This window comes from Saccopteryx leptura, chromosome 3 (genome assembly GCF_036850995.1).
Source record: "Saccopteryx leptura isolate mSacLep1 chromosome 3, mSacLep1_pri_phased_curated, whole genome shotgun sequence".
NCBI classification, from domain to species: Eukaryota; Metazoa; Chordata; class Mammalia; order Chiroptera; family Emballonuridae; genus Saccopteryx; species Saccopteryx leptura.
Window position 1 is genome coordinate 323,893,690 of NC_089505.1, and position 21,306 is coordinate 323,914,995.

The window sequence follows — 21,306 nt, forward strand, 5'->3', positions numbered from 1 at the left end:
CTGGAGCCATTCTAGTGCCTGAGGCAGAGGCCATGGAGCCATCCTCAGCACCCAGGCCAACTTTGCTCCAGTGGAGCCTTGGCTGTGGGAGGGGAAGAGAGAAATAGAAAGAAAGGAGAAGGGTAAGGTTGGAGAAGCAGATGGGTGCTTCTCCTGTGTGCCCTGACTAGTAATCAAACCTGGGACTTCACCAGGCTGATGCTCTACCACTGAGCCAACTGGCCAGAGCCATAATAATATTTTTTAATTACAGTTTACACACCATATCACTTTGTATCAGTTTCAGGTATATAGCATAGTGGTTAGATAGTCATATAGTCACAAAATCTTCCCCTTGATATCTCCAGTTCTCAACTGGCACCATATAGTTATTGCAATTTATTGACTATATTTCTTATGCTGTCCTTTACATCCCCATAACTATTTTGGAACTACCAATGTGTACTTCTCAATCTCATCATCTTTTTCACCCATTCCTCTAACCTTCCTTCCTTCTGGAAACCATAAGTCTGTTTTCTGTATCGATGAATCTGTTTCTGTTTTGTTTGTTCATTTATATTTTTCGTTACGTTCCACATACAAGTGAAATCATATGGTATTTGTCTTTCTCTGACTGACATTTCACTTAGCATACTCTATGTCTATCCATGTTGTCACAAATGGTAAGAAATTTGTTCTTTCTTATGGCTAAGTGACATTCCAATGTATCTATGTACCTTGTCCTTTTTTTACCCTCCTGTCTATTGATAGGCACTTAGGTTGCTTCTATGGCTTCACTATTGTAAATAATACTGCAGTGAACATAGGGAAGCATTTATTCTTTTGAATTAATATTTTGGGTTGCTTAGATAAATCCCCAGAAGTGGAATTTCTGGGTCACAGGACAATTTTATTTTTAATTTTTTGAGGAACCTACATATTATTTTCCTAGTGGCTGCACCAATCTTCATTCCTGCCAACAGGGCATGAAGGTTCCCTTTTCTCCAAATCCTCACAAACACTTGTTTGTTGATTTATTGATGATAGCCATTCAGATAGATGTGAGGTGATATCTCATTGTGATTTTAATTTGCATTTCTCTGAGGATAGTGATGTTAAGCATCTTTTCATATGTTTATTGGCCATCCATTTACAGCAATTTTTATTGCTTTATTATTCTGGTCCAAATAGGAAACACTTTGAAAGGGAACTGATTTTTTCTAGAGTTAAAAGTAGTCCTTACTCATGATATTCACTGGCTTCAGGCCTAAAACTCTTGTATGATAATTGAGCTAGAAAGAAAGCACTGTGTATATAGAACCCATCTTCAGTCTTAAGAGTGCTGAAATGTCATGTCTGACCACACCCTGCACTTTCTTTTCTTCCATGTGTTTGGTTACTACTTGCATTTAAGCCTGTCTCCTTTGGTTGGAATCCAAACTCTTTCAATGGGAGAAATTATGTCATTTTTATATCTACTCACTATCACCCCAAAATTCTTATACTGGAATTTCACATAAAATTCTGCACTCAGAACTTTAAATGTATTCAATTAATGTAGCACACATTTAACTGAGTCTTTTAGAAAATTATTTCAATGTTATTGGATATTTAATTATAATCATAGTTATTAAATAAAATCCTCTTTTAAAAAACTTCCTTTTTTTTTTTAAAAAAAAGAACATTTGTAATCCAGTAATCATGTGGCTCTGTCAAGGAATCTTTCTCATTGGTTCTCATGCCCCATCATTCACAGCAACCTACTGAATTCTGTGTAAATGTTCTTTTTAACAATTAAATACAGTGGTACCTTGAGATACGAGCAGACCAACATACTTTTTTTAAGATACAAGCTGCGACTTAGTTTGTATTTTTGTTCAAGATCCGAGTGAAATTCTCATATACAAGTTGTGATTCAGGAAGCTGCCGCTAGTTGGTGCATTGGCACATGGATCCAGTATTGGCAGCACAACACCAGCATTCGTTCTTTCTCACGTGTTACCCGCAGTATCAAGTCGAATCTCCTGTACTGTACTTGTTCTTGCATCATTTTTGCATTTTTTACTAACTTTTTTGTGTGCTATCATGGGGCCGAAGAATGTACAACCGCAATGCATCTACAATTTGTACCATCCTTAAACAAAAGGATGCCATCAAAAGTACAAATTCAGTGAAAGGAACTACAAATCTGTCTCAATTAAGGACAAATATTCATGAAGAAATAGAAAAGCTTATGCTGGTGTGGGTGAAAGAGAAAGAGCTGGCAGGAGATACAGTGATGGAGACTGTAATATGTGAAAAGGCACATATTTTAAGGCGACTTGAAAAAGAAAGAACCATCAATCTCAAAAGAGACAGCAGAAGATATGTTTAAGGCAAGTCACAGCTGGTTTGAAAATTTCAAGAAGAGATCTGGCATCCACTCAATCAGGGGTCCCTAAACTTTTTACACAGGGGCCAATTCACTGTCCCTCAGACTGTTGGAGGGCTGCCACATACAGTACTCTCACTGACCACCAATGAAAGAGGTGCCCCTTCCGGAAGTGCGGTGGGGGCCGAATAAATGGCCTCAGGGGGCCACATGCAGCCCGTGGTCCATAGTTTGGGAACCCCTGCACTCAGTGGTGAAGCATGGTGAAGCTGCGAGTGCTGACGTTAAGGCAGCTGAGGAGTACATTGCACGTTCTGCTGCACTTATTGCAAAAGAAAGCTACATCCCCCAACAAGTGTTCAACTGTGATGAAACAGTATTGTTTTGGAAAAAAATGCCCCAGAGGACTTTCATCACCGCAGAGGAGAAGAAGCTGCCAGGCCATAAATTCATGATAGACCATCTGACCCTTGCATTGTGTGCAAATGCTAGCGTTACTATAAAGTAAAGCCACTGCTAGTGTATTATTCCGAAAATCCTTGAGCCTTTAAGACTCACAAAATTCTTAAAGAAAAACTGCATGTTATGTGGCGTGCCAACGCTAGGGTATTGGTTACACAGCAGTGTTTTATTGAATGGGTAATTCTCATCTTTGGTCCTGAAGTGAAGAAATATCTTCAAGAAAATAAACTCCCAATGAAATCATTACTTATCCTTGGAAATGCTCCAGCCCACCCACCTGGTCTTGAAGATGACATTCTCGATGAGTTCAAATTTGCGAAAGTCCTCTACCTCCCACCCAACATGACTTCAATCTTGTAACCTATGGATCAGCAGGTCATTTCCAACTTTAAAAAGCTTTACACAAAGCACTTGTCCTGCCGCTGCTTTGAGGTGACGAGAATACAAATCTAACCCTTTGAGAGTTTTAGAAAGATCACTACAACATCATGATATGTTTATGCATTATTGACTTGGCATGGCAAGATGTTACAAGAAGAACCTTGAACTCAGCATGAAAAAAGTTATGGCCTGATGTTGTTGCAGACAGGGACTTTGAAGGATTCGAACCAGAGACCAAGACTGAGGTAGAAGCATTGGAGGACATTGTGTCCCTTGGAAAGTCGATGGGTCTGGAGGTAGATGAGGGTGACATAAATGAGCTCATCGAGGAACATGAGGAACTTTCAACTGAGGAGTTGAAGGAGCTTCTGCAAGAGATTTGTAGTGAGGAGGAGGTAGAGTCGGCACTTTGTAATGACACTTATTTGTCACATTTTAAAAGGCAGGCAAGCCTGACCTGTGGTGGTGCAGTGGATAAAGCATTGACCTGGAAATGCTGAGGTCGCCAGTTCGAATCCCTGGGCTTGCCTGGTCAAGGCACATATGGGAATTGATGCTTCCAGCTCCTCCCCCCTTCTCTCTCTCTGTCTCTCTCTCTCCTTCTCTCTCTCCTCTCTAAAAATGAATAAATAAAAATAAATTTAAAAAAAAGGCAGGCAAAAGCAAACCTCTTTGAATAGATTTTTATTCAAAAGTCTTGCAAGTGAAAGTGCCGAAAGTGCAGCCAAAAAGGCAAAAACAGGTGATGATTAAATGAAAAATACACAATGTTAAGTTTAGGTTAAGTTTAAAGTTAATAAAGTGCATTTTTTTTACAATTAAGTTTTTGTGGTTTCATTTTAAGTAAAGAAAGTGCAGTTTTAGTTTTGTTTAAAGTAAAGAAAATGCAGTAGTAGTTTACACTTAGTGTTAAGAAAGTGCAGTTTTAGTTTACATGTCTACAATGCCTGCATCCCTTCCTCCCTCCCTTCTCCTCTGCCATTCACCTCCGTTAGCCTCACTCGTCTGTCTCCAAGGTAAGAATACAGTACTAAATAACACTTTTTCTTTTATTTCATATATTTTGTTATGCATTGGTAAAGTATACATGTGTGTTTCTGAATTAAAAACATGTCTTTTTCATAATTTAGGATGGTTTGGGGATGTTTCAAAGGGTTGGAACGGATTAAATCTATTTCAGTTATTTTAAATGGGAGAAATTTGTTTGATATATGAGTTGACTGACTTACGAACTCGGTTACAGAACGAATTAAACTTGTATCTCAAGGTACCACTGTAACAGAGAAAAATAAATTTCAGTATCTCAGGATCTTGAGTACATACAGCTCTGCTGCATTTCTCTGCACCTAGAATCAGTGGATTTTTTCAAATTTCAACAAATATAAAGAGATGGAAATAAAACTGAGAGAGGAATAGTTTTGTATAAAAAGTTTAATAGAAATAGTTGTCGTGAACCCCCTGAGATAAGCAGGTTTATTTTCTTTCTTGGAATGTTAAACAATTCATCCTTATTTCTTTCCTGAAGGAGTGTCACACTGTTGCACACTATCAAATTGCCTTTGCACATGCCCTCTTTCTTTTACAGGCATTGCCACCTGTTACAAAATTCTGTTCAATTTTGGTTTAGTCAGCATTTCTTTTTCAAATCCACTTCACAAATAAAAAATATTTAAGGAAAATGTCATTTCAAGTTCCTTTAAATTATTTGTTTAATAAAAAAGACGAGCAAGATCCATAAATCTCTAAACAAGAGTTTTTCTTCATCTGTCAGCAATTATGATTTGATAATAAAAAACAGAATTTTACATAACATCTCTAAAGGTCTTTTCTCACTGTATCCTTTTGCATTCTTTCTTTCTGTCTTTGAGATATTATCCTTTTCATCCTAATTACATTTTGTATCTATTTTTATTTGGACTATATCTTCATTTGCAACTGATTTGTGAGTTTTAACTAAACTGAATATATAATCTCATTTTCATGAGAAAAGTTATTATTATTATTTGACAGTGAGCAAGCAGTATAATAGGAATTCTTAAGAAACAAAAGAGAAAACTATCATTAAATCCTGAAGAACAAAAGAAAAAAGAAATGTCCAAGTATAGTATTTTTCTTTGTATTATTCATACAAACTCAGAGTCTCCAAAATTAAATTGTTTTCACTTTATTTATCTTAATCTTAGAGAGGAATTATTCATTATTTTTGGATATGAAGAAAAGGGGATCGGGTGTTTTGAGCCCAGAGGAGCGTGGAGTGTTGGGTTTCTCTAAGTTAAGAAAATAAGACCAATGGAAAATGATTTCAGCTGAATACAAGATAACTTTAGAAGAGACAATGGATAAAATGTCTCCTATATAGTTTCCTTTCATTTTGGAAGGGTAGGACTTTTATATCTGCATCAGAACAGAAAATAAAGAATGAGAAAGTAAAAACAAAAATAGAGGACAACAAACAAATGTATACTGTTCTGCATCTACATTGATATTTGTAAAATAATGTGAAGAGTTGGAGTAGCTGTTCAGGTATCTCAGGCTAAATATGTGTTTTCATCAGAAATGGCATTTGACCTTTCTGTCAGTAGTCACAAGTTCCTACTATGTGTCAATCAGTGCACTAGGCTTTGGATTACAATATTATTCCAAAAAATAAAACACTACTGATAAAATATTTTTTAAAGTCTTGCTATTTAAGTATTTTAAGTGATACTGAAGAAGCAAAAAAGCCAATTCAAAAACTTAACTTTACATTGTATGGCCAAAAAAATTTCCAGCCACTAGAAGATCAAGATAAACAGTGCTCATTTCCTGTGTTTGGAGAACTCACACTTAGAGTTGAATGAAAAATAACCCTCTAGAATTATCATGGTTTTACTGGACTGGTAAGTAAGAGAGAATAAACTTGAGGACCTCCACAGATATTTTTAATTCTTTAAATAATATTTTTCTTGCACTTTTTCAAAGTAGAAATTAAAAGAAGCTTTAAAGAAAATATATGTAAATTTCTTTCAGATAAATCTGAGTGATTTTTCCCACTGCCTCATACATAGACAGATATGAGTCATGTACAGGAGGCAATCATAAGGCAGAAATAAGGACACAAAGGTCATGCCAGGAATTTGAAGAGAACTATTGTCAATGTGTTCAGCAGTAACAAAAGGGAGCTTTAAGGGAGAATTAAACCACAAAATTTGCCTTCTTCTTTCTCCCAGAAAATATTTAGTTCCTTTAGGTGTCCATCTTTCCTCCAAGAGGATCACAGAAAGTTAACCTCATCACAGATCAATCCTGATTTTACTTTAGTGCTCTGACATTTGAAGGTGGGTAATGCTTTGTGTTGGGAGCTGTCCAGTGCATTGAAGCATCTTTGTTTAACAACATCTTTGACTCTGGTATATTAGTTTCCAGTTAACACCCAACTCTCACCAGTTGTGACAAACCAAAATGTGTTTAGACATAGCCAAATGTGCTTAGAAGGCATAATTTCTCTGGTTGAGAATCCCTGGCCTTGGTCAGTTGGCTTAGCAGTAGAATATTGGCCCAGCATGTGGAAATACCAAGTTTGATTCCAGTCAGGGCACACAGGAGAGACCATCTGCTCCTCCACTCTTCCCCATATTCTCTCTCTCTCTCTCTCTCTCTCTCTCTCTTTTTCTCTCTCTCTCTCTCTCTTCTTTTTTTCCCTTCCCACAGCCATAGTTCAGTTGGAGAAAGTTGGTCCCAGGTGCTAAAGATGGCTCCATGGCCTTGCCTCAGACACTAAAGTGGCTTGGTTGCTGAGCAATAGACTAGCAACCCAGATGGGCAGAGCATCACCCCATAGGGGGTTTGCTGAGTGGATTCTGGTCCAGGTGCATGTGGGAGTCTGTTTGCTTGCCTCCCTGACTCTCACTTAAATTTAATAAAAAGAAAGAAAGAGAACCTCTGGTATGAACCAGCATGCACAGGGTGTTTCTCTGATGTCACTGCAGTGACTTGCACACATAGTAGTGACTGTGAGTAACCACTGACTGAAGGCCAAATGCCAACTCTGAGGCAAACACATATTTGGTCTGAGTTATCGTAACAGCTACTCCAGCTCTTCACATTATTCTGAAAATATTAATACATATTAAGGGCTGTATGAATATGGGCATAGTCACCTGATTTATGTTGACCTTGACACAATGTTGTAGAGATAGATCACTCCCTCTGAATCCTGACCTTAAAGTGAAGAAGGTGGTTGCAGCCTGCAGTGCTACCAGTAGTCATTCTATCAGTCCAAACAAAACAACCAACTCTGCTAGGTTGTGATGCAAAAACAGAGAACAGCAGAATGTGCAAAACCAAGACACTGTGCTTAAGTACAATACTCAACTATGGAAGGTGATGGCTTTTCTTATGTTTAAGCCAGCTGGAATGAGAATATCTTGTGACTTGCTGGTAAAGTCATCTTAAATAATACTCTGTGTAAGTCCAAGGAATAGACATGATATTAAAGAGTTTGCATAAACTGAAAAGCTATTTAAAAACTAAATTCATCCAAAGTTCTATATGCACCAGATAAAATAAACAAACCAGCTCATTCCTAATCTATCCTTAACTGCTTGCTTAATAGACCTTGTGAATGCCCCTTTCAGTCTGTCCCATCTCAGTTAACAACAGCTCTTCCTCCTAGATGCTCAAGCAAAACCTCTGAGGCCATCCTTGATGCCTCTCGGTCTCTTACATCTCTGATGTCACCATTTTCATCTTCAGCATTTATCCAGTAGAATTATTATACTTCCTACCACCTTCACTGCTTCCACTTTGGTTCAAGCCAACATTTCTTTGGTTGATACTAGTTCCTGAGCCTTGTGAAATAGTCTCTTTCCTCTAATTTGCCTCTCCTCAGGCTATTCTCAACAGAGCTAAAAACGTGTCACTGAATGCAATGTGGTATTCTAGATTGATGCTAGAACACAGAAAGAGACATCACTGGAATAACTAGTGAAATCCAGATAACGTCTATAAACTAGTTACTCATATTGTACCGATGTTAACTTCTTAATTTTGAAAAATGTACCATGTTTATGCAACATGTTTAATATTAGAGGAAGTTAAGTGAAGGGTTTATAAGGACTCTCTATTCTTTTCTTTGTAAGTCCTCTATAAATCTTAAAGCAATCCAAAATAAAAGTTTCAAAAATATTAAAATTCTGAAAATAATGTTACATTTCTCTGTACGGGAGTATCCAGTTCCACCTCATTTTACTTATACACTGCATTTTATGCAAAGTAAATATCCAGTGCCTTACAAACACACCTAGGTCTTACATGATATGAAATTGTTTTGTTTTGTTTCTTTTACTTTATCTTTCACTAGCCACTCCCTCACTCCACCATGCTGTTTCAAGGGCATTGATCACCTACTGTACTTCATGCCTCATGAACTTTGTACTTGACACCCCGCTACCAAATACTCATAGGAATTGTGTAACAATCAATCTCTACTTTCCATATGTCTTTACTTTGATTTTACCTTCTCAGTAAATCTTTCTAACATCTTATCTATAATATCTCTAACACTTCTTTATCCCTCTATGTTTCATTTTTCTTCATAGCATGTATCACTATTTAGTAGCCTGTATACATTTTCTTATTTATTGTATTATTGTCTGTCTCACCCACTAGAATGTCAGTTTTATGAGGGCTTTATTGTTTGTTTTGCTTACTATTACCCCAGAATATAGAATGATGCCTGGCATTTCGAAGCCTATTTATGAACTAATTAATATCCATGGGTAGTATTTTATTAACCAAACTTGTTATCACAATTCTGTGGTAAAAGCTCTAGTCCAGCAGTTCATAACCTGTGGGTCGTGACCCTGGCGGAGTCGCCTAAAGCCATCGGAAAATACATAATGCATATCAGGTATTTACATTCTGAATCATAACTGTAGCAAAATTACAGTTATGAAGTAGTAAAACCTCCACCTCAACTGATGAATTGCTGAACAAATCTGAGAGTGCAAAACTCCAGAGAACCTTATCATGGTGGAAGGCCTTCCACAATATTGTGTGATTTACCTCCAACTGCTCAACCAGGTACCCATAGTAAATATCAGAGAAAACAAAGCTCTGTGCTTCCAGCAAGGGGAGAATAAAAGGGGCCTGTTTGAAATAAACTAGAGCTCTCCATTCTTTTTAAAGCCTGCCTTCAGGAGAAACTAGTTAACCAGAGCCTAAGCTGCTGTGGTATTATCAAGAGTCTAACTAAACTGCAGAAACAAAAAAATCAATTCCATCCCATTCTAGCTATCTTGTTCCATTTAATAGATTGAAGAAAATAAGATATAGGTGGAAAGGAAGAAATAAAACTGTCCTTATTCACAAATGACAAAGTCATCTATGCAAAAAATATGAAAACAAAAATAAAAGAAGTATTTCTAGAACTAGTAAGCAATTTCAGTAAGGTAGCAGGATATAAGGTAATATGCAAAAGTCAATTACTTTCTTATATACTAACAAAGAACAAGAAGAATTTGAAAAAACAATACCATTTACATTAGGTCTCAAAAAAATTAAATATTTAAGTATAATTTGGATAAAATTTGTACAAAATCTATATGAGGAAGACTACAAAACTCTGATAAAAGAAATTTAAAAAGAATTAGATAAATGGAGAGATATTTCCATGTTTATGGATAAGAAGACTCAATATTCTCAAGATGCCAGTACTTCCCAAAGGTATGTATAGATTCATTGTAATTCTAAAAAATCTTAGCAAGTTATTCTGTTGATATTGACAAGTTGACTCTAAAGTTTATATAGAGAAGCAAAAAATTCTGAATAACTAGTATAATACTGAGGGGGAGAAACAAAGTTGGAGAACTATTACCACCTAACTTCAAAATTTACTAAAGCTACAATAATCAAACCAGTGAGGTATTAGTGAAAGAATATGCAAATAAAACAATAGAATGAACTAGAGAACACAAAAATAGACCCACATAAATAATCTGATCTTTGACAAAAAAGCAATGACAATACAATAGAATAAAGACTGTCTTTTCAACAAATGGTCCTAGAAAAACTAGATATTCACATGCAAAAAACATTATCTATACAGAGATTGTACATGATTCAAAAAAATTAACTCTTAATGAATCTCAGACCTAAATGTAAAAACACAAACTATAAAATTCCTAGAAGACAAAATTAGGGAAAAATGAAAAGAACTTAGTTATGCAATGGATTTTTTTTCTTTTCTCTTTCTTTTTTTCTTTTTTTTTTGTTTTTAAGCTTGAAATATCTGCCTGCTGAAAGGACTAAAGGTGGGAAGGGTTGAGAAAAAGGGTGGAAGATAATATACACTTCCTGTTGACTCCAGAGAGAAGAGAGGCCCAAACTGTCTGTGTTTTTATCTGCTGGAGATCCAGAGAAGGGAGAAACCCAGAGTGACCAAGTCTCCTTCTGACGAGAGGAGCAGGGAGGTTGAGGTGCAGAGGGAGAGATACTGAATCAAAGCAGCGGTAGTACATGCGCTCATGACCAATGTGCCTGCAGTCTGCCTGCAGCCATACTTGGTGCAGAGACAGAGAAAGCCAGATTGCACCAGCCAGTCTCCTAGATCCCTCCTCCCTCACTTTGTGAGGTATGGAGAGTGGCAGAAACAGAAACTACAGCTAACTATCTAGAGCAGTGGACCCCAATCCCCGGGCCGCGAACCAGTGCTGGTCTGTGGGCCATTTGGTACCAGTCCTCAAGAGAAAGAATAAATAACTTACATTATTTCCGTTTTATTTATATTTAAGTCTGAATGATGATTTATTTTTAAAAAATGACCAGATTGCCTCTGTTACATCTGTCTAAGACTCACTCTTGATGCTTGTCTTGGTCACGTGATACATTTATCCGTTCCACCCTAAAAGTGGGTCCGTGAAAATATTTTCTGACATTAAACCAGCCCGTGGCCCAAAAAAGGTTGGGGACCACTGATCTAGAGTTCTTTCTCCCCTGAAAAACAGAGGTGATTCGTGTCTGGTTCCCAGGTCTGTTGAGAAGTAGGGAGGAGTACCTGGAGGACTGAGTTCATCATTAAAAAAGACATAAAACCCTCACAACATGCCACACCAACCAAAGCAGCAGTCCTGCTTCATTCATTGCAACAGCAACATCCTAAAGAGGTCAGCCTAGAAATAATACAGTGCCAAATCTGGAAGAAAACAGAAAAACTCTCAAAACAAAAATCTTTCATTTTTCTTTTACTTCTCTTTTTAGCTTCTTTTAAATTTTATTTTAATTAATTTTTATATTTCTTATTATTTTTTGTGAGAGTTTTCTTTGTTTTTTTTTTTTTTTTTTGGTTTTTGCTCTTTGTTTTGGGGATTTTTCTTTTTTATTTGTCGTTATTTCTAAAATTTTTATATTTTTAATTGTATTTTTAATTTCTATATTTCATTTTTTAAAATGTTTTTATTAGAGTTTTTAACAATACCACTTTCAAATGCCATCAAGGAAGATAAAATTGAATACCATTGCTACAAAAGAAAGAGACATAGTTCAGAAAGAAAATGAAAAATCTCCATAAGTCAACTTAATCACATGGAAACCTTGGAGTTAATTAATAGAGAATTCATAACTGAAGTTATGAAAATACTCAAAGACATGCAAGAAAACAATGATAGATATTTTAATGAGCTCATAAAACAACATGATCCTGTATATAGAAAACCCCAAAGATTCCACAAAAAACTATTAGAATCAATAAACCAATACTGTAGACTCACAGAATGCAAAAATTAATATACAAAAGTCTATTGCTTTCCTATATGCCAACAAGAAAACTTCATAAAATGAACTAAAAAAATTCCTTTTACAATCACAACAACAAAAACAATGTAAAAATAAACAAAAAAAGATATATAAGACCTATATACTAAAAACTATAAAGCATTATTGAAAGAAATTGAAAAAGACAAAATGAAATGAAAAAATATTTTATGAATTGGAAGAGTCAACATAGTGAAAATGACCATATTACCTAAGGCAATATACAGATTTAATGTAATCCCATCAAAATCCAATGTCATTTTTTAAAGAAATAGAACAAAAAATCGCCATAAAATATCCCCAAAAGCCAAAGGAATCCTGAGGAAAAAGAATGAAGCCAGAGATATCACTCTATCTGACTTCAAATTATACTATAGAGACACAATAATGAAAATAGCACAGTATTGACCAAAATACAGATATATAAACCAATGGAACAGAATTGAGAGGCCAGAAATAAACCAAACATATATGGACAAAAAAAATCTTCAACAAAGGAACAAAAAAATAAAGAATAGAGAAAAGAAAGCCTCTTTGATAAATTGTGCTGGGAAAATTGAAAAGCCACATGCAAAAGAATGAAACTTGACTACAGTTTGTCTCCCTGTACAAAACTAATTTGAACTGGATCAAAGACCTAAGTATAAGATCTGAAATAATAAATTACATAGAAAAAACATAGTACTCAACTCATGGACCGTGGATGTAGAAAATAATTTATGAATTTCACCCCAAAGGCAAGGGAAGTAAAGACAAAATAAATGAATGGGACTATATCAAACTAAAAAGTTTCTGCATAGCAAAAGAAATCAACAACAGAACAAATGGCTAACTAAATGGGATATGATATTTGCAAACAACATCTCCAATAAGGGACAATATCCAAAATATATAAAGAACTCACAAAACTCAGCAACAAATAAGCAAACAATTGAATTTAAAAAATGGGGAGAGGACTGAACAGACACTACTCCCAAGAGGACATACAAATGGCCATCAGATACATGAAAAGATGCTCATCTTAACTATCTATGGAAATAATTTTAATCAAAACTATATTGTGATACCACCTCTCACCTGTTAAATTGCTTATTATCAACAAGAATAGTAATAACAAGTGTTGGAGAGGCTGTGGAGAAAAAGGAACCCTTATTCACTGCTGGTGGAAATGCAAATTAGTACTGTACAACCATTATGAAAGAAAGTATGATGGTTCCTCAAAAAATTAAGAATAGAAAGAAGTACCATATGACCCAGCAATCCCTTTACTGAGTATCATCTACCCAAAAAAGACTCGAAAAAATTGATATGTAAAGACAAATGCACACCCATGTTTACTGCAGCATTTTTCACAGTGGCCAAGACATGGAAACAACCAAAGTGTTCCTCAATAGAGGATGAGATAAAGAAGATGTGGTATATATGTACAGTGGAATACTATTCAGCCATAAGAAATTATGATATATTTCCAGTTACAACACCATGGATGAACCTTGAGAACATTACAGGTAAATAAGTAAATCAGAAAAAGCTAAGAACTTTATGATTTCACACATAAGTGGGATATAAAACTGAGACTCATAGACCTAGATAAAAGTGAAGTGGTTACCAGGGAGAAGGGAATGTGGGTGATGGGGTTGGGGAAAGGGAGTAAAGCGGGACAAATATACTGTGACTAGAAAATGATTTTGCTTTGGGTGATGGGTATACCACATAATCAACAGTTCAAATGCTATAATAACGGTCACCTGAAACTTATAGACTCTTATTGATCAAAGTCATCTGTTAAATTTAATTTTCTAAATAAAATTTAAAAAGGAAAAAAAAAAGATGGCCTAAGATAGACACAGTCTGCCAGGAGTTCTCAGGGAGACTATTTAACAACAAGGTCAACAATCCTCCCCACTAGGTCCCTGGGTTCATGTCCAGCACTCCCCTTTAAGTCTGAATGGTTGCTGCTATCTCTGAGGTCCCTTATCCTGCTATTCACATAGGTCCAAATCTTCCTTCAAAAACTGACCTCTTTCCGCTGGGCCCGGAGTATCCCTCAGACCCCTACAAGAGTGGTACCTGAAGTTAGAATCTTTAGAATCTTAGTTCTTTCCCATTCTGTGTGACAAGTCTGAGTTTTTACATTCATTCATTCATTCATTCATTCATTCATTCATTTACTTATTAAGAGGCAGGGAGGCAGAGAGACAGACTCCCACATGTGCCCTGACCAGAATCCACCAGGCAAGCCCCCTACCAGGTAATGCTATGTCTATGTGGGGTCATTGCTCTGTTGCTTGGCAACCAAGCTATTTTTGTGCCTGAGGAGAGACCATGAGTCATCCTAAGTGGCTGGAGCCAACTTGCTCAAACCAATTGAGCCATGGCTGTGGTGGAGGAAGAGAGAGAGAAAGAGAAAAAGAGAGAAGGGGGAGGAAGAGGGATGTAGAAGCAGATGGTCATTTCTCCTGTGTGCCCTGGACAGAAATTGAACCTGGGACTTCTACACACAGGGCTGAGACTCTACCACTGAGCCAATAGGCCAGGGCTTTGAGTTTTCATATCTGTAAAACTGGAATAAATTGTATGTAGAAGAAGAAAACATGGATTTATGGCAAATGTTTATATCTCCCTTCACTAAATCCCACCCCAACCTCATTTTTCCCTGCTCACCTCTTTCAGTTTGCTCATGGTCCTTTCTGTCATTTCTCTCTGACAGTGTATAAGTCCATGATGCTGAAACAAAGCCAGGAGGGGCTGGGAAAACTCCTGGGATCCACTGCTCTAAAGTAGACAGGAAACTGGAAGCAGAAGAAAGAGCACCAGACCTGGAATTGGAGACTGATATGAAGCACATCCTTCACACTCCTGACATTGACATCAGGCATTTGTCATTCCTAAACTGAAATTCTGCATCTATAAAGTGCCTCTTATAATACCAGACCTTTCTCTGTCCCTAAGTTAGTATAAAGATGGAATAAGAACATGAATGAGGAAGTACACTACAAATTATGAGCATGATAACTGTGCTGGAATTAGTTTTTAAATCCACTCTTCTTCACAGTAACACATGAATTTGATTTTGGAAACAAAAATTGAGTGAAGTAGGGAGCACAGGCCAACGCTGTGTGGCTCCAAAGTCTGTTCCTCAACTTTAACTGAACCAGTGCTTATTGAGGACGGAGTCTCATTTGTTTCAGGAGGTGATCTACTTTTTCAGACTGATGACCCCTTTGCACCCTACAATCATGGGAATCAGTATTGTCCCAGGTACAGATTTTGGAACTTGACTTGGGGGACAGGTGAGTCACCTACTCCAGCAGTATGTCACTGCAGAGCTTGATTACTGGAAGGTCTTCTGGCTCCCACCCAGTTCTTTCCACCTGACCTAATAATAGTGTTTATCTCTCTACCACCACCATTTAAGTAAATGCTAAATGAAACATTTCTTTCTATTCGTTTTATCATCTACAACACTGTTTTACTAAAATTCTTTAGAACGATCTGGTCCTCTTCAGTTCCCTTTGGCACTTCAAAAATTACACAAAGAGAAAGAAGTTCTACTCTGTTCATTTAAAAATAAATATTGTTCCAGTCATCCCAAGCCGTTTCCTTTAAAAACAGATCAATAACCTGAATTAACAAGTTGTACTTTGGCTCCTCTGATTTTTACATACTAGGAACAGCACCTGCAGTCAGAGGGGATCAAAAGATTCCAGTCTGCCTATCCCACAGACCCAGCCTCTTGATGGTGCCCTGAGCACCTGCCCATGCCCATATTTCTCCTTCATCTGTTGTGCCACCTGCTGTGAGTATGTGACCCTTTCCTGTCAGCCAGCCCACCTGTTGGTTCCTGACTGTTCCTTCTGTTCTCTCCTCTCCCACTAGGTCATGACCAGGATTGTTTTCGGGACTGATTCATCTGCTTTTTTTTTCTGGCAGTCATTGCCCTGGCTGGGCTCCACTGACACTTTCATCCACGGACTCTATACTGGCTGCACTCCAGTTCCTCACCCCTGCCACTGCTCTCACTGTGCACCCTGACCCGGGGATTTGGTGCTGTTTGGAGGATCCTGCCACCTGCTTTAGTCTTGAACTTCCCAGTCAGCTGTTTGCTCCATCTGCTTAGAAATCATGAGTCTGTTTCGAACGAAATTTTCTGCCCATTATCACAGTGTATAATCTCTTATGTCAAGGCTGTGGCTCACACTTAAATCCAAAGCCAGGTGATGTTTAGTATTCTGTGAAAATAAGATAAAGTGTAGAACACTTAGAGTTTTATGACATAATTTCCCTTTGCACACCTCAATCCTCAGAGCTTCCAAAGCAGAGTCTGGGCTGTCTTCTGTTCACTTAGAAGGTGCCTGTGAAAAATCCCAGTCTCTTGGTTGATGGAAGGAGAGCCTAGTTTGGTGCCCTGTAGAGAAAGGAAAGGGAAAGGCTATAAGAAAGAAGCTATGACGTATGGTGATGTACAAAGCAATAGTGAGAAGGAAGAGATATGGCTAAATAAAAAGGATTACATAGGGGATAAGGTTATTTTAAAGTAAAATTAATACATTTCAAAAGATTTCCCATTTCCAATGTAATTTAAATCAGAAAATGTGAGAAAACTTTGAATAAGCTGATATATGCTAAATGATATGTCTATATTGTAGTTAAAAAAATATAACTAGTAAGTCTTTGTTTTGTTTTGTTTTTGAGAGAGGCAAGGAGAGAGAGAGAGAGAGAGAGAGAGAGAGAGAGACAGGAATATCGAGCTGCTCCCCTATGTGACCTGACCAGGGAATCAAACCAGCAACCTCCATGCCCCAAGATGACACTCCAACTAACCAAGCTATCTGGCCAGGGATTAGTCTTTGGTATCTTTTAATATAGAGTAAACATGTGATTTTATGTTAACTCTGTGCACATGTGGATGAGTAAAGAAAGGTCTTGCAGTGTTTGCCCTTATGGATATTTAGACACTCCTGGTTGCTCCATTCTTTGTTACTGTGGCCAAGGACAGAAGCATCTTAACAGAGACACAACTTTGAGAAAAACCACAAAGTTGTTCTTTATACACTAAATGAGCAGAATGTTTCTAAGGGGTGAGAGTATCTGCCAATACTTGTTCACATTAGCACTGAACTCAGAGTCACCATACTGCCTAGCTTTTTCAGGGCTCACAAAAGCAGAATTTAATCAATCACAAGAACAAAGAGAATGTAATTGGTTTTCTTCACTCCCATGCAGTGAGTCTTGACACTCACCCAGCATGTGCATGCATCACCCTGCCTAAGCTACACACAGAATCAACCAACTACTGGCTTTATCATCACTGTTGTGTGTGAATAGCAGGCTTTTAGCTGGATGAAAGAATGCTCCAGAATGTATACAAGAGAACAGCAGCTGCAGAAGTCATTGAAATATAATATGAATCCCAAAATAGTCATAAATTATTTTTGAGACTTATAAATGGTTAAAGAAATAAAATCCACCTTTGAAAAATAATGATTCTTTATGTCTCATCATATCTTATTTTTCCCCAAAGATGAAAATAAATGGCACTGTGATGGTAAATCATGTTTTTCAGTTCTGAGCAACCTGGAGCTCTCCTTTCAAAGCTCTTGAGGTAGATAGACTAGCTGCCCTCATCTTGTGATAGGGCTTTTACTCCTTTTCTAAAAGGAACCTGGAGGGAAGTAGGGGGCCTAGTCAGGAAGCAGTGACACAGAACTAAGACATGGCTATCTCATAAATGGAAGATCTGCATTGATGAGCCTCTTGTGCTCGGTACCTATCCTGTTCTTGCCTGTTGGCCAGAGTCCCACTGTCTGGACGCGCCCAGGCTGCGGGCCTCTTGGTGAGGTCAGCTGTCCATTGTTGGTGGCAGACTAAGAATTCCACAGTTTTAATAAATCCTCGGTAATTCCTGCCTTTAGATATGCCTAAGAGTCCTCTGCTTTTAAGAAATATATAACTGAGTTTATTAAAAATAAATTAATCCACTCTTTTTTGTGTATTCATTTAACAAGCATTTATTGAATTTCTGTCACTTGCTATGCACTTTGCCAGGTTCTGGAATAAGCACATGAACTTAGTCTCTTGCAATCAAGCAGATGGAAAACATAGCTTCTTCATAACCCAAATAATCATTTTCTTACAATTTTGATGAATAGTTTAGAGAAAATAAAGGCTGTTGTGAGAGCATAAACCAGAGGGTTCACACTTGGCATTGATAGGTCTGTGAAAGGCTTCCCTGGTTGGTGACATTGAAACTAAGAGTCAGAATGAGGAATCAGCCAGCCAGGCAATTTGGGGTGCTAGAGTCAGGTGGGAAAGAATAAAACTTTCCAAAAATACAGAGAAACACTATAAAGACACAGAGATGGAAAGGAAACAAGCACAGAACAAAAGCCAGCAGGAATGACACCAGATATCATCAGTCAGGGGCTTTGTACTACCTGCGTTGTCTACATTGGGAATGGCACCCTGAGCAGCAGATTAGAGTGCAGTTAGAATGGAATGAAAAAGAACGCAAGAGCCAGGTTATGCAAGATCTCTGAAAGAAAAATGTCATAAGATCTTACATATATGTGGAATCTAATGAACAAAGTGAACTGAGAAACAGAATAGAGTCACAGACAGGGTCACAGGGACCAGAGGGACAGCAGTCAGAGGGAAGGTGGATGAGGAGATGAGATCAGAGAAGGTCAAGAGATCAGTGAAACTATATATATATATATATATATATATATATATATATATAAAACAGAGGTATAGATAACAGGACAGAAAATCTTAGAGGGAAGGGGGGAGGGAGTTAGGAGGAGGGGGACATAGGGAATATAAAAAGCAGCCCAGGAGTGGGGGTGAGGGAGTTATATTCAGTGGGACACTTGAATCCATGTAAACACAATAAATTAAAAATTAATAAAAATTAAAAAAATATCATGAGGGCAGGAGAGAAAGATCTCTGTGTCCCTTAAAAATGGTTTAGTTGCTCCTGATCTGTGGTGGTACAGTGGATCAAGCATCGACCTGGAACACTGAGGTCGCTGGTTCAAAACCCTGGGCTTGCCTGATCAAGGCACATACGGAGTTGATGCTTCCTGCTTCTCCCTCCTTCTCTCTCTGTATCTCTCTCTTCGTCTCTCTTCTCTAAAATGAATAAATAAATAAAAATAATTTTTTAAAAATGGTTTAGTTGCAAGGAAGAGAATATCAAGAAAAGGTGACCTATACAAATATAAATTTGTTTGTCACATAAAAATGGTTGGAGTTAAGCTATTCTGGGCTGGCTCAACAATGCCATCACTCCCTGCTTTCTCCATTCTACTGTCAGAGGCAGACTGACCTTTTCTCTGTGGTATCAAGTTGGCTTCTGTACCTTCAGCATCACTCCTTTGTTTCAGATAAGTAAAAAGTGTAACACAGGAGATAGGATTGTGGCCACCCAGCCCATTCTGCACTTTTTTTCTTCAGGAGTCACGTGTTTACCTGAAACCTTTACTCAGGGAAGACATATAAGGAGAAGGGTATTTTCATGGAGCTGACTTTGCCAATTAGCAATGTTTACCATAGCCTCATTTGTCTAGGCTAAGGATTTAAGGTTTTAAAATGTGAAGATCTCAAACCATTGATCAGTAATTATATTCTCAAACTAATCGCATTAGTATTATATTTCTAATAAATGGATAAGTTTCTTGGAAAGAATTATTGTGGTACTGGTCCCTAAATTCTAATTTTATTTTAATTATGTTTCTTGAGGAAATATAGGAAGAAAACAAATCTCCTGCATTTTTTCAATCCAGTATTTAACATTATACCCAGTGTTTACACCAAAAAAAAAATATATGAATCCACAGAATAAATATATGTTTCCTACCAATGTGTGTCACATATGATTCTAGATATATGAATTTTATTTACATAGATTCATTTAGGAGCTGTTTCAGACAAGCACGCACTGTCCATAATAGTTCTGCTTACTCAACCCTTTCAAACTGGCAGCTGGCTAGTTAAAATTTTTTCTTGCACCATTTCTATAGAGATGGTACTAGAGAAGGAAGAAAATTCTTATTATAATCTTGAATGATTGTAAATAAAGAACACACTACATTCTTTATTTTTTCTATAGAATATAGTTAAAGGGGAAAATAAACCATACTCCAGGTAAAGCCGGGAATCTCAGCTTTGTCTGGAAAACACAAAAACTTTATGCGCTTGCCGTGGTTATTTTTCCTCTTTTTCACAAATAGCAAAGTTTAAATTCATCCCAGGATGGATTGTTATACTTTATGTGAAATTATATTTTGTTATAAGAATAGAGGATTTCAGACCCTCATCTTTCCCACTTGCTTATCACCCCTTTGATAGGCCTGATAAATTTTCCATGAATAGCAACAAATCTCAATTTACACATGTGAAACTTCACAGAAAAATGACAGACAGCTCTATATGGCCATAAACCATAAGTTTGCACAAATGAATACCTGAAATTTTCTGAGTTGGAAGCACATTTTTTAACAGTCTATAAAATGAAAGTATTATGTGTCTTAAGAAAATATGAAATTATATGAACAAAGTAGAAATTCAGTCTCTTCACTGTTTGACTTTTCATTCCCTAGCTAATTTTTTTTTGTTTCCAATAAGATAGAAATTAAATGCAAGGCTAAGCTTAAAAGGTCAAGAATAAGCAATCAGTACACAAAATAAAAATTACAAATCTACGGAACTATGGAATATAATCAGATATAACTGACCATGAATTAGGTAAAAATGCTGAAACACCAAGATCAGTAACATCACTGGGAAAATAAAACATAAATTGAGATTTTTTGCTTTGGTACAGAGGTAAGAGACAAACCAGTTTTTGCACATCTCAAAGTGATAATAGCAGTAACGACAACCATGGTTGCTACATATCTCTTAGTCCTCGTCACAATCTTATCGCACTTTCTAGTTGCTATTATTTGAAACTTCTAGAGTCAGGTAACGTACCCAAGGTAATCCAGTTAATAAAAGGGAAAAGAAATTCTTGAACATAGTTCTTTCAATTCCAACATTAGTGTTACACTACAATTTAATATCATCTTCTCAAAATATAAAAGAAGAAATATTCTTTCCACTTTTATTTCTCCTTTATTGACTTTTTAATATTTTAATTTTTAAATTACTTTATTCAAAGTTTATATTCAATATTATTTTCTATTAGTTTCAGGTAGACATAATAATTAGCCATTCATATATTTTATAAAGTGTTTTTCCTGATATCTGTAGTACTCAACTGGCACCATATAGTTATTACAATATTATTGGTTATGTTTTCTATGCTGTTGTTTACATCC